Here is a 14541-nt window from a genome sequence, read left to right as displayed (position 1 = left end):
ACCTGAGGGGCCATGGATGGTGACAGACCCGTCACAAGCACCAGAGGCTAACCCCAGGACCCTTTGCTGTGCACAGAGTCCAGATGTTGTCCTGCTGAGCGAGCTCTTCGTGGTCTCTGCCCTCCGGGAGCGGCCGCAGGGAGAGTGGCAGGTGCTCTGGGCTCGCAGCCTCCCCAGAGCGGGAACCAGCAACAAGGTTACTGGGTGCACCAGACGCCGAGCCTCCAGACCCGCCCTCGCCTCTACACCTGCCCTGATACAGGGCAGACGGCGCTCGCCAAGTGCTACGGTGCTGACAGTTGGTAAACAGAGGGACAGAGCCCGAGGGGCGTTGGCGGGAAGCGCGCGGCCCAGCTTGTGCGGGTAGGAAGGGCTTGCAAAGGAGCGCGGGGCCCTGGCGGCAAGGCCGGAGAGGGCCGGCCCGGGTGCCTGCAGGAGCCGGGCCAGGCAGCGCCACACGTCCAACGAGCCTGCGCAGAGCGGGGTCGACCCCGGCGCCGCCGCACTGGGCATGCTCCGACCTGGGCGAGCGCGCGCCGGCGGGGAGGCGGTGCCCATCCTCGGCCCCGCCCCACCAGTCTAGGCCCCGCCCCCGCGCGTCTGGCCCCGCGGCCCTCACGTCCAGGTCCCGTCCCACTCTGGGCCCCGCCCCCGAACCCCGGTCTGGCCCCGCCTCTTCGTCTCCCGGCCGCGCTTCCGCCACGTCCCGGTGCGTGTGGGCCCCGGGAGCCTTACGTCAGGCCCCGCCCACAAACCTCGGCCCCGCCCCCGCGCCACGGACTTGCCTGGGCTTCACGCGCTCACTCAGCGCGTCTCTGCGCTTGCAGCTCCTTTCGGTCGGCGGTTTGGGAAGCGCGGTGAGTGTCTGGGTTGCCTTCCTCCCGCCAAAGTTCGGGGCTCTCCCTGGGGAGAGCAGGCGTCTGGAGCCCTTGGGGCATTCCATCCCCCAGTGGTCTTCCGAGCGCTCCCCGTCCCGCCTTGCCATCGTGGTGGGGCCCGCTCTCACCACCCCCCAGCTGACCTTTGTGGGTCCCAGGTGTGACCAGGTATGCCCAGGTGTAGCCAGCCTTCTCCCAGCCTGGGGTTCCTCGGCCAAGTTGGATGACAGTGGCCTGGCCTGGGAGTTGTGGCCGCTTCCGCCGAACCTCTAGTTGGTCAACACCTTCGACGCCCTCCTGCCCGCCCTCCTGCCTTGCACTGCCGACCAGCCCCAAGGGGGCCTCTCCTCTGCCTTCTGTTTCCAGGAAGCTTCCAGAAGGCCGTAGTCCGGGCCTGCCTTGCAGCAGGCCCTTAGCAGACCCCTTGTGCAGAACCCCCCATGGCCTCTTGCTTGAGACAGGGTGAGAGGAGGGCCGCGTTCTGGCGTCCTCATCTGATGTTGGTATACATTACGCCCTAATCGCCTTCGTAAACAGCAACACGTAACCAGGTGGAGTGTGAGAGCCACTTACCCTGGGCGCCGGAATTCCCAAGTTGGTGATAACGCTGTAGAGCAGTTCTAAGCGGTATTCCTCACTCCCTGGGCTCATCGTTTGCTGAATCTCAGAATGGTGTTTGCTCTCCGTGCCTCGACTCAGTAGCTGACCTTGTTCTGGAAGCACATTTTGTATATGTGAGCACAGCTTTTGCTTGGTTGAGTGGATGGTCATCAAGCAGGGGGGGACTGATTTGTCCGGAGACGGGACACCGCGGCTGTTAGCAGCGGAACATGAAGCTGGGGAACACGAAGTGCTAAGGATTAGACTGGCCGTGTAACTATGAGCCCTTCCAGTAGCTAAGCCAGGCCCTCCTCTTCATCTCCCCATCCCGAGACGTGATGAGGAGGGAGTGTGTTGCTTTCATGAGTCCCCAGTGGAGAAAACACTCAGGTGAAAAGGACACAAGGAAGCTTAGCCCGCCATGGGGGTCAACAACTTCAAGAAAATGATGTCAGGGCCACCCTTTGCATTCCATCCCCCACCCCCAGCTGGTGGTTAATATCGAGTTAACTCGGACCTTGTCCCATGAGGCAGTTCACGCCAGGTGCGCCCTTGCTCAGGTCCAGAGCCTGCAAGTTGCAAAGAAGAGCTGGCCTTGCGCTGGCAGGCGTTTCAGTTCTGCTTGGGTTCTTGTTTTGAGTTAGGATTTGAGTGGGAGAGTGGTGTCTGTGACAGTCTGGGGCCAGGGGAACCAGGCCTCAAGGGCAGAGCTACACTAAGGTACTTTTCTAGGTGAACATTCTTTTCATTAAATCTGTATTACACAAACTAGATTTAACTAATGTCATTAGACGCTGCTTTAAAAAGGCCTCGCTGTTGCAGAGCAAGGTTTAAAGAAATAAAGCCCCAGGTGTGGCCACAGTGGTTAACATCTTACTCTTGTTCAGCTGCGGCGGTTCTTAAACCCTTCTTTTCCTCTCTGTTTTGGTCTTGCTTGGATTATCCGTCGAGCTTCACCTGGGCCTTATCTTCCACTCAGACCTGCTCTTCACCGGTTTCCCTTACAGATGTCTCACTCAGGGACCATCCATCCTTCCTTCAGGGAAGGAGGCGGAAGGAGGGCCTGAGGAAGAACGTGACTTCCCTGGCGTTCCTGTGGACTTTCTCCTCCAGGCCTCTTCTCTTCCTTTCTCAGGAACCCCAAACAGTTTACTCTTCTTCGTATTTTTTAATAAAATAAACTTACTGAATTGCCTTTATTCTTATTTTGCAGAGGACAAACATTTAGAAGCCAGTGATTCAAACCAAGACTGTTGTATTTCAACTCCCCTTTTTTGGGCATCAATGCCCTTTTCAGTTTTGTAATATATTCTCCTTGGCAGGAAAAGAAGGAAGCAAAACAGTGATTTCTGAATTCTCTTTTCCCATAGTCATCTGTTAACATTATTGCCAGGTTTGTTTTCACACTTCGCTCTGACCCCACCTACCTCCATGGCCCCAGGGTGAAGTTCCTCTTCTAGACCCGCTTCCCTTGAGGTTTTTGACATCCTTTGGCGTCTCTGAGGCCCCTGGTCCCTGCAAGGCCCTGAGCTCCTTTGGCTCCTGTCATGGTCCTCCCTGACCCTCTGTTTCCTGGGTAGTTTCTGGTATTTTCTGAAAGAGGTTGGGTCTTATCAGAGAATATTATTTAAAGGAAACCTGAAGATTTAAACATCGAAGACATATTAACTATAATATAATATTACCATTGGGTGAGAGTGGCCTTTTCATAAATGAACCAATCCATTGCCCATTCTTGGTTTGAAAGTGTGTGTGGTTTATCTGGGAAGGGGAAGGAGTTTTGACTGTGCAGGATGGCTAGTTTCCCGTTGGTTGACATCAATTTTCCCATCCCGTTAGCTCTGGAGGCCTTTCTTGGGCATAGGTAGATGAAAGTTGGGCCTCCACTGTTAGAGGCAAAATACTGCGAGATGTGTGTCCTGTGGCATTTGGGTAACTGCTGCATTATCTGCTGGTCAGTGGGAAGAAATAGTCTAGTTTTCTTTTAAATTTTCTTAAAAAATTAACAGTAATAAAGAGCTTATCGAGGAGGGCCGCAGGGCTTGGGGAAACCATATAAAGAGTATATGGTGGCTTCCCTGGTGGCGCAGTGGTTGAGAATCTGCCTGCCAGTGCAGGGGACACGGGTTCGAGCCCTGGCCCAGGAAAATCCCACGTGCCGCGGACCAACTAAGCCCGTGCGCCACAACTACTGAGCCTGCGCTCTAGAGCCCGTGTGCCACAACTACTGAGCCTGAACTCTAGAGCCCGCAAGCCACAACTACTGAGCCCACATGCCACAACTACTGAAGCCTGCGCGCCTAGAGCCTGTGCTCCGCAGCAAGAGAAGCCAGGATAGTGAGAAAACCCGCGCACCACAACGAAGACCCGACACAGCCAAAAATAAATAAATAAATTTATTTAAAAAAAAAGTATATGGGGTACAGTGAATGACCTACTCCTTTATATCACTGTTAAAATGAATTGCCTAAGAAGAGGAATAAATCATTTTTGTGACCTTTTGTAAACTTTGAAGGAATCAAAGTGGTTTTGGCAGATGTGGCTTACGTGTAAATTGGTCACAGACAGTGTCTTGCCAAAGTGCTTGAAATCCCTGGCAGTTAAGCCAGTCTGTGGCTGCCATCCTCCTGATGTCTGCTCCAGCTAAACAACTAAATAAATAGGCTGCCCCAGGGGCCACTGACACGGCAGTGACATCCTTGGCCACGTGCTAAATGCTGACACTTGTTTCTGATACCACAGGTTGTTTTCAGTTAGACTGGGGGCTTAGCAGAGGAGTGGGGGTCTCCAGGCCTCGTGTCCCCTTGTACCCTCCCCCTCCCCAACCTGGAGTAAACTCATTTGGCCTGTGATGCAGCTGTGATAAAAACCAGTTAAAAATTCTACAGAAACATTTTCTTAGGGTTGTTAAATTTGTCATGTGTGTATGTGTGTAACTGTGAAAGGAATTGTGAGAGAGCTATAAACGCCTAGTACGTTCATTCTATTACTTGGAAAATTTTCTCTTTAGAATAATTTCCTACCCGTAACACTTGTGAAGTCAGCAGAGTATCTAACCCAAGGTCTGTTGCCCATTCCCAGAAGTCTGCGGGTGAGACTGAATGTGCGGTCCACCAATGGCAGGACTCGTAAAAGCCGGCACTTGTCAAATCTATTTGTTTTTATTATAGACATCGATCTGCCAGTTGCAATAATGCATTTATGGACATTTTTCTGCAAGCACAGCGCTGGTGGCAGTTTTAACTGACAAATTGAGTCATATGGATACTAGTTTAGAAAACTCTCACCTTATTGACAGATTGGGCAATTCCAGCCCTGGATGTTCAGAGGTTTCTAGATGGATGGAGAGAGTGAATTAAATCTCAGGGCAAAATATGGGATGGGACATTTTAATGTTGAACTTTAATAAATAACTGGTAGTTATTTCTCATTTGTTTTTACCCCCCAAAAAAAGACTAAAAGTAGGGGCCGAGGGTGTCCCCTTCAGATCTGGCCCACTTGTCGGTGTTATAAGTAAGAGCCACCACTGACAAGCGGGCCCCGTTGCTCTCTTTGAAGTGGGATACTCGTGAGCTATAGCAGAACAGTTTCTCAAAAGGTGGTCTGAACCTTGCTGGTGTCAGAATTACTGAGTGTGCTGGTTAAAAAGGAAGATTATAGGGCCCCTTGCCAGATCTACTGGGTCAGAACCCGGGGAACCTGTGTCTTTGCAAGCGCCCCAGGGGACCCTAATGTTTGAGCATCTCCAGGGCAGGCTTAGGGTTGCCTGAGAAGAGCTCTCCAACCCACACAAGCTCCGAGTTCCCCTCCCACGTGGGTCCATCCTCAGCCGGCATTGTTCTAAGTTGCCTGTGCTTATGGATGTGTGTATGGTTTTGTAACTCCTCAGAGACACGTGAATCTCTTCGAATTGCAAACCCGACATGTTATCCTCGCGTTATAGTTTTTGGTCTTGTGGTTATGACAGAACATGCAGATGTTACCAAAACTTTGGCTTTAGTTTTACAAACAAACGTTAAGCATGGACAGCCGTATTATATTTCACGCCCATCTTTCCCTTTGAATGGCTGGTCTTGCTTTTTCTCTCTCTGGGTGGAAGCATTTTCATGGTGTCAGGTGAGGGTTAACTTTCATATATGCAACCAGATACATTTTGGGGAAGCTGAACTGAGATTTTATTTATGAAGTGCCAGTTGTGGGAGGGATCCTGCTGATGCCATTTACTAGCTGGGTGGTTTGGGCAGCTGTTAAGCCCCTGGCTGCCTCCTCCGCTGTGGGATGGCAGTGATCACACTTACTCTGTCTACCTGGATGAACACGAGCACAGAGGTAATAGATGACTGTTTTGTGGAGTACGAAGCACTGCCTAGGTAGAAATTTTAATGTGGAGCCATAGTCTCCTAGAAGGATGGGACTAACTGGAAAAAGGGTGAGGAGCTAAGCAGAATCCTTGTTTTCCCTCCAGTACTGTCCGTGTTTCTCTTCAGTCCAATCAGCATCCTTGTTTTCCCCTCATCCAATCGGCATCCTTGTCCCTATACCCCACCCCATCCAATCAGCATCCTAGTTTTACAGATTTACACTGTCCACGCCCTCATTTGGGGTGCTATACGCAGGGTTAAGGTTCCAGCCTCTGGGAACAAAACTGACTCAGTTTGGACCTGGCTCCGTAATTACTATCTGTGACCTTGAGTGAAGTCACTTAGCCTTTACCGAGCCTTCGTTTTTCCAAAAATCAGGAAAACGGCATTGCTGTTCACAGGGCTATTGTGAGCTATTGGGAGAGAATCCCATTTGGGGGATCGACCCGGGCCCCCCCATGGTGAGCCCTGAAATAATAATAGTAATAGTTGACGTTTGTTAACTCAGTCACAAAACTGTACCTGGTGGAGGCAAGACTAGAGACGGGGTCTCAGCTGGGCTCCACCTCCCGTGACTGTGATTCCGCGTGGCCGCGGACCTTCATTTGGTCTGGAGCATCGTGAAGCCTAGGGCTGATTTGCCACGTCTCTAAAACTCCTTTTGTCTCTAAGGAGGTGCTTGGCCCAGCTGCCCGTTCCTAGTTTTTTACAGTGGATGATTTGGGAGCCACTGAAGTGGCTGGTCTCAAGGAGCTTCCCGCTCAGGTGGCAGAGTTCTGTGTCCAGGTGTGCCATGCTGATGGCCAGCTTGTGCTGTGCGGGCCGAGAGCAGGCACGTAGGCTTGGCACGTGTGTGTTCCCGGCGGGCGTGGCTGGCCTGGCCCCGACAGCCCCGAGTCACTTGTCTCTGGGAGGCTTGACCTTAATCGTCGGTTAAATTGAAAGAACTTCCTGGAGGACCAGACACCGAATCCGACACTGTTGCAGTGGCCGGGAACCAGCAGCGATACCAGCATATGACATTGTTTTCCTGTGTGAGAGGAAGTCACAGTAGTGAGGGGTAACGTGGTCCATTAGGTGAGCTTTGTCAGAATTAGAAGATCTGCAATAATTTTTGTGTGTATGTGGAACTGGGCCTTATTTTTGGGTCTCTTTACCCTCATATCACTCAGGTTCAGCCTGGTAGAGTTACATTGCAGGAGATTCTGGTCAGTGCAGTAATGGTACTGCTGATACTAACATTTATTGAAGGCCTTGCTGGAGGCTTTACCCAGTCTGTCCTAGGGAATTCTCGAGGTCACCTGCTGAGGGGGACACTCAGGGTCTTTGCTTGCATGTGAGGAGGCCAGCCGCCTGGGAGTGAGCGACCTGCACAAACCACTGGGGTAGGAGTTTTCAGCCCGGGTTTATTTGTCACTAGCGCCGGCTTTCCCCACGCACCGTGCGTGCCACCTTTGGTGGGGAGGCAGGGACACTGTCAGAAGTCCTGTTGGGGACGAGAAGTGGCGTAAAGAAATGCATTACCTGTATGTTCGGTTGTGCTTTCTGGACACCAGTGTGGGCGAGCATGGTCCTCTGCATTGCGGGAAAAGCAGCGCACCCAAGCCTGTCCCTGGCTGAAGGGGCCCCGCCCCCTCCTGGTGTGCAGCCTGCCCCAGGAGAGGGCCGAGTGCAGGGGGCGCGGGGACGCCCCGTGCCTCGCCGGGGGCGGCAGGTTGGTGGTGCGGGTACTGGAGGAGGGGCGTCCGCGTGCTGGGCTCTGTTTTAGGACCCGAGCCACAGCCCTCGCCGGGTCCCTGCCACCTGCTCCTGTCGCAGTGGGAGGGCAGGGCGGAGCACCTGTGCAGAGGTGGCAAGGCTTCTCCAAGGGGCCTGAGCAGCCGGAGTGTGGACGCCAGGATGCGGCTCTGGTGGGGCGTCGGGATGTGTGAGGGTCCAGGCAGGAAGGCTGCAGACCCCGAGTGCTGCGCTGGGGAGCTCGGTGGGCGGAGGAGAGCGGGCCGTGAGCGCTTCCCGTGCCCGCCGCCTCGGCTGACCTGACGCGGGGCTGGGGGAGCGGGAGGAAGGAGGAGAGGCAGGTGGCAGGTGGCAGCCCGGCTGAGCAGTCACACCGGGGGAGGTGCTGTCACGGGGGCTGCGGGCCGTCCGGGGGGCTTTCTGGTGGGGAGCAGGGGGGTGAGGGCGGGAGGGGGCGGGAGGGGAGCGGCCTGAGTTAGGGACCCCCTCTGTGAATGAGAAAGGAGCCCGGGTCTGCTCTGTGGGCCTTTTATTCCCGTGAAAGCAGTCCTCCGGGAAGGCCTGGGGGGAGGCCTGGCTGTGGAGCGGGAGTCGTCCCTTTCTGCCGGGCCTGGCATTTGGGTTCCGAAGCGGGGAGCCTGGCTCGTTGCACCGCTTCTCTCAGGCGGAAGTGGCAGCGGGGGGAGCGAGGCTCAGGAGCAGGCCCGCCGCCCGCGGCCCGCGCGCCGGGGTTACCTGCGCTGTCCTGCAGGGAGGCTCAGGATCTTTACGGTAAAACCGTCAGGTTTGGGGGCGCAGACACATCACGACGCGCGTTACCAGGAAAGCGCGTGCCGCTTCTGCTCAGGTGCACACCTCGGGACGCTGGACTGGCCGAGCGATGCCGAGTCCGCCTCGAGGGGCGAGAGGCGGCGGCTGGGGAGGGAGGCCCTGGTGGTCCCCGATGGTCCCCAGTGGTCCCGGGGGCGGGGGACAGGCGCTGCCCTGCGACGTGCCCACTGCCGGACTCGCCCCGAAGTGTCCATGTGCGGTGCTTGTTGCCTGGCTTCACCGTGACAGCAGGGACGGTGCTGGGGGGACCGGGAACTGGAGGAGAAGGTGTGGTCCCGAGCGGGCGTCCCGGGAGTGGGCGGCGACCCTTCCCTGTGAGCCTTTTCACACTCCAGTGGAAGTTCCCAGAATAAAGGGCGAGGCACAGAAATGATGTATTTCCAAAAGTTGGTGAATTTAGCCAGCTATCCCACGAAAAGCCCCTGTGTGCTATTCTTTATTGTGCAGAAGAATCTGTTTCTGTCACCATTGTGTTATCATCAGATTAAGCTGTCGAGTCAGATGGATGGCCAGTCGAGGCGGCCGCTTGCTGATTGCCAGGCCCGAACTGAAGTGGGGCCATCAGCCTGCAGGCCGCCCTGGGGCGGGTGTGGGTGGGGAGGCGGCCAGCCCGCGGGGCGGGGCCGGTCACCAGAGGGAGGCCGCGCCAGGCAGGTGGCTTTCGAAATTTGTTGCAGGAACCGTTACTTAGAACCAAAATGCCGGTTCTAACATTAAGTAAATATCCCTAAAATTCAAGTCTCCACCCTCTTGGCCACAATCAGCCACCGTTGTGGTCGCCTTCTGTCCCCAGGAGGACAGGCTTCCAGAGGGCAGTGCATTCTGTCTGGCCTGGGTGGCCAGCAGTTTGCTGGGACACAGGACTTTCAGGGCTGACGCTGGGGGGTCCAGGCAAGCCGGGTGGTTGGTTCTGCCCAGACATACTCAGTCCTAGGTCGGGGGTGACATCCTCGCTGTCGCCCCACCACTAGCTGGGATGCACTTGGGCCCTGAGTCACAATCTCTAGTTTTCCTTTTCTTTTTTTCCCTACGGAAGTATGGGCTTTAAAGACTTTCTCTTAGATTTTTTTTTTTAATTTGTCTATTTTTGCCCTGAGTGTAATGAGAACGTTTCCCAGAGCCTCTGTTATTTCCCTCTGGACTGAGTTCCCCGTTGCTGTCCTCGTAGCATTCTCTGGACTGTTTGTCAGGCCAGAAAAGCCTCCAAAGGTTATGCTTCTGATTTCCTCAGTGATTTTCTCTTCTGTATGTTGAGGTTTCTTGCTCGGAAACCTTCTTTGGGTCTCAGGTGCTTTTACTCTTTGCCATTGACTATCATGACGATCCAGGCAAGATGGATTCTGGGAAAGGTTAGTTAGATATTCTTTTGTATTGTCCAGAAATAAGTGTTTCCAGTGGTTTCAGACTCGGAAGCAGCTATTTGATGTGCTTCAGTCATGCCCTGGCATTCACGTGGCAACTCCCAACTACTCATTGGAAATCCGTGTCGTGGCTGCGCGGGTGCCTGCTCTGTTGTGATGGTCGGGTGCTCGCTGCTACCCTGCGCTGGGTCAGCAGGACTCAGAACGGCGGGGCACTGCCTCCAGGCCGCCCGGAGCTTACCTCGTCCGGAGGGTCACCTGTTGGAGACCGCGTACCTTCTCTGCATGGGGCCAGGCCAGCTCTGTTCAGCTCTCGGATTCGAGGCTGCCTCTTGGGGTGCAGAACAAAGTCCATGTGGGCTCTGGGTTTAGACGGTGAGGACTTTCCCATCTCATATCCCTCCGCAGCTGATGGAGGAGCTGCCTGGCTCCAGCCTCAGCGACCTGGGTTGCTTTCGCCTCGTGCGCCCCACGTAGTCTCCTTGCTCTGTCCCTGAGGAGTGCCTACCCCACCCTCAAGGGCGCTGTAAGCTCAGCACTCAGGCAGACACAAGCGAGAGCGTGCCCCTTCCTCCTCCTCCTGTTGCAGGCAGGGGTCTAGAGGCGCTCCAAGGTGACCCCTCTTTCCTACCCAGGTCCTGAATGAAATGAGCCTGTGAGGCTCATGTTGATGCCACTTTCAGCCCCACGGCCCTCCACATTTGTTCCGGCACCTTCTCTAGATACCTGTGCGTCAGCGCTTCGCTCTCAGAGGTCCCAGAGCACCCCCTACTTTCACCTAGGGATCCTTCTCTGATTCAGCCCAAACATAGACACTCTCTGCTCCCAAGCTCTCTCTGAATCCTTCTTCTGTTTCAGCCCTCTTGGGAGCCTCTTCAGCCCCCATAAAGTCTCCTCACACTTACACTCGGGTTTCTGCTTTACTTGTATTGTTTTTGTCTCTTCATGCTGGCTTACTGAATTGGAAGCTCTCCAAGGCCTGGGGTGGGGCTCACACCTGATGGAAGGCCCAGCAAAGGCTGCAGAATGCAGGTTGCTGTGGACTGAACGTGTCCCCTGAAATTCATATGTTGAAGCCTAACCCCCAATGTGACTATATTTGGAGATGGGGCCTTTAGAAGGTAATTAAGCATAAATGAGGTTTTAAGGTGGGGCCCTAATCCACCTGAGGGTTGGTGGCCTTATAAGAAAAGGAGGGAGAGATCTTTAGCGTGTGAAGGCACAGGAAGCAGGCGGCTGCCTGCAAGCTGGGAAGAGAGGCCTCCCCAGAAACCCAATCAGCTGGAACCTTGGTCTTGGACTAGCCAGCCTCCAGAGCTGTGAGAAAATTAATTTCTGTCCTTTAAGCCATTTGGTGTGTGATATTCTCTTATAGCAACCCAAACTGACCAATAGAAGGTGAGGTGCAGACTAAAGTTACTTCAGAAGCACAAAGCTCATGAGGGGTTTATGTATGAAGTTGGAATTTGGAGATAAAGATAATCAGACAGTGCTCAAAAATAGCACTGTTCTCAGGTTTAGCTCTTAGCACCCCAAAAGGTGTATAGAGTAAACGAAAACAGAAAGAACAGAAACCTAAGTCTTATTACCAGGGTCCTCAGAGGTTGCAGAAAGGAGATTTGGCAGGTGGGCCAAGAGACACCCAGAGGGCCAGGGCACCATAGACAGGCCTGGTGTTGTCCTGGCCCTGGGTGGACATGTGCTGGAAAGCTGTTGAGGCCCCAGGCCCTGGGGGAAATGGGGAGGTGGGGGGGAGATGTGGGCCTGAGTAAATACTGGCGGACGGGGCTTCTTACGCATGAGGAGGGGTTACGGAGCCAGCCTGTAGCCTCTGCTTGTTGGCTGGGAGTTTCTGTTGGTTGGTTGATTCTTTTTTTTTTTTTTTCCTCTTGATACTGGTCAGTTCATTCTCTAGTCCTTCTGGACCAAGGAGCAGCATGGGGTCATTTGTTGGACACTAGCACGAACTCTAAGTACTGTGCAGTTTGCTACTTTTCATGCTAAGGTGTCTCTCAGGATTTTTGGATGTGTCTCTTGAGTTGGGGACTTAGCAAGACACTTCTCACTGGAAGCTTGCTGGCCCACACTTGCCCAAGTTGGCCTGCATTACATCTGTGGCCACTGATGGGGAGATATAATAAAGACAGGAGATTTAAATTTACTTCTGCCCAAGTCACCAGTTCGCCACGTGTCGCGCTTTGTATCGTACCTCTGCAGAGTGTATCAAATACGTGGGTATTTTTGGGATTGTTGCAAAGAAAACTCAAGTTGTAAACTTTTACCTAATGGATCTTGCCATTTCTGAGCTCTGACCCTCTGTGCCCTTACCATGTGGCCAGCACCGTGCCCCTAGAATCCGCTGTGGGGGACCCAGCAGTGGCAGGGAGGGGTGCTGTGGTCCAGGCAGGAGAGGCTGGAGTCCTGGGTGAGGCTGTGTGCTGTGCTTTGTATCGTGCTGTTAACATTTGAAATGTGGATTTGTATTCTCAGTTATGTTTTATTTATTTGTTTATCAGCATAGCTATGTTTGTTTAATTCCATACTGAGAGTCTAAGAATATGATTAATCTTGAGGCCCATTTTATAATGTAATTATTAGTGATTGATTCTGTTTATCCTTGAAATCAATAAGAGGGGCGTAATGGTGCGTTGTGCAGTTGGGCTCTATTTCTTATATTTTAGTAAACGTGATTCTGTGACAACAGAAGTATTGGTTTGTTACCAGAACGGATTTGATGAATCTCAAGCATCAGATTAGTTTTATATAATTATTGTGGTGTGTTGTGTTCCTTACATGACCTATGTTAACGTGGCAAGTGCCACTAAGGTCTCCCACCACCAGTGGTCAGGGTGGGGATGTGCAGTAATTGATCTTCCTGGGAGCGCTGTAATGTGAAGACAATTCAGGCTGTTTGAAGTATATTTTACAAGTGTGCACTGGGCCTTTGGGATGTTATATTGAAAAACCCAATTGTACAGTTACCATGGGAACCCAATTAGCATAGATTGCTTGATTTTTTTGGGGGGGGGTGGGCGGGGGTGTCTTTAATCTTGACCAAAAATCTAATGTGTTTTAAATGTTTTCATATTCCTACACTGACTTGCTACACCAAAGGATTATTTCTTCCCCCCACCCTTGTTTCCAGCTTTAAGCTGAAATAGTGATAAGTTCTCTAGGGTGGTTTATGAGGAAGTCTCCTAGAGAGATTTAATCAGATTTGTGTGGAAAATTTTGTGCAGGTCATGGTAGAGGTGGTAGCGAGCATTTATTGTAAAAAGATGGGAAAGTGGGTGCTCTCCTGCGACAGCACACGGGGCCCTCATGTCCCTCTGGTTGTGCTCTGGATGCCAGATGGGGACACAGGCGTGCACCTCTGTTCTTCCCCAGCTTTGTGGGTGTGGGATTGGGTCCTGAAAGGCCCTGGGTTTCAGGGGTGGAGATAGCAGGCGGGGTAGGGCAGGGCGAGGTCTCAGGACTCTTCCCTCCACGCCTGTATTCCTTTCACTGTTTGGGCTCAGAGACTTTTTGCGCTCTTAAAACTTATTAGAGATTCCAGAGTCATATGTCAAAAACACATTGAAAGTTAACATTGAAAATTTTAAAAATATTTATTCATTTAAGCAACAGTAAACATTTTAATACAAATGACACGTTTTACATGAGAAGTAACTATATTTTACATAAAAAAACAATTAGTGAGTGAGTGGTATTGGTTTACCTTTTTTAAAACATTTTAAATGACTGGATGAGTAGAAGGCAGCTAGATTCTCGTATCTGCTTTTGAGTTCAATCTATTGCAATAGGTTGTTTTCTGGCTTCACACCAATAAGTAACTGGAAAAGGGAGAGACATTTAATAGCCTTTTCAGCTAATTGTGGATATTCTTCTTTGACACCACATCAGAACTTGACAGGTGGTAGTTTCTTGAAGGTTCATGCAGTGTGGAATGTGAGCCCTGAGTGTGAACCTTCTGTCCTCCATTACACGAAAATCCACTGTGTAGCTTGTCCTTTGATTTTTGTAACAGCATGCATTGGTCCTTTGGAAAATTTTGGTTTGCTGAATTATACAGATCTTCCAAATGTTGACATGTTTCATAATACAGTATTAAAAATCTGTAATGTCACCACCTTCCTCCTTAGAAAAGTCTTAGGACTGGGGGTTGTCAAGCCATGCTGGTGGATACAAGTTTCCCAAAGTTCTGGTCATCAGCTTGAAAGCTCTCATTTTATCATTAACAACAAATACTGCCAGTTGTGTTACAGTGACAGCCTCACTTTGCTTATTTGTTTATTTTTTAACGTGGTACGGATTTACTCTCGCTCAGACCAAGTCCAGCGAGAGGCAGCCCGCGGCCACACCACTCAGTGACTCAGGGGTCCAGTCCGTGCTGGACACGGCCATCACTGTTTGAGCTTGTCCGGAGGCAGCTCATCTCCTCTGTACCAGGTCCCCGTCCCTAACAGCCAAGTCCGATCAGTGGGTGGCTCCGGACAGGACGTCTGGAAACCGGCAGGTGCCTCCCCTCGCCCTCGGGGCTGCCCTGCCGCTGGGCCAGCGCCGCCTTCCCCACCAGGCCTGGGAGGCCGGCACCCGGGGCCCAGGATTCTTCTGGGGGCTCCCGGATGTGTTTCAGCTTCTCTTAAAATCAGAAGAAAGCATGAACACAGCCGTCCCTTGGTTCCTGGGGTTGGGAGTAGCTCCAGGTGCCCCGGCGGTGCCCAGACCCCCTGTTTATTTTTGAGAAAATATCTGAGTAACCGTAGGTGATTA

The 14541-nt window shown here is 52.6% G+C and overlaps 1 protein-coding gene across 2 annotated transcripts in view; it reads left to right on the top strand.

Annotated features, from left to right (window-relative positions):
- The first annotated feature begins 769 nt into the window (after positions 1–769).
- Positions 770–14541, top strand: part of MGMT (O-6-methylguanine-DNA methyltransferase) — a 295436-nt gene continuing 281664 nt past the window's right edge. For both annotated transcript variants that reach the window (XM_007173304.2, XM_057530590.1), the window contains exon 1: positions 770–857. The gene's annotated coding sequence lies outside the window, so the exon portion shown is untranslated. The remainder of the gene's footprint in view (positions 858–14541) is intronic.

This window comes from Balaenoptera acutorostrata, chromosome 16 (assembly GCF_949987535.1).
Source record: "Balaenoptera acutorostrata chromosome 16, mBalAcu1.1, whole genome shotgun sequence".
Lineage (NCBI taxonomy): Eukaryota > Metazoa > Chordata > Mammalia > Artiodactyla > Balaenopteridae > Balaenoptera > Balaenoptera acutorostrata.
Note: the sequence above shows the minus strand (reverse complement) of the source record. Positions and strands in the feature narration are given on the sequence as shown.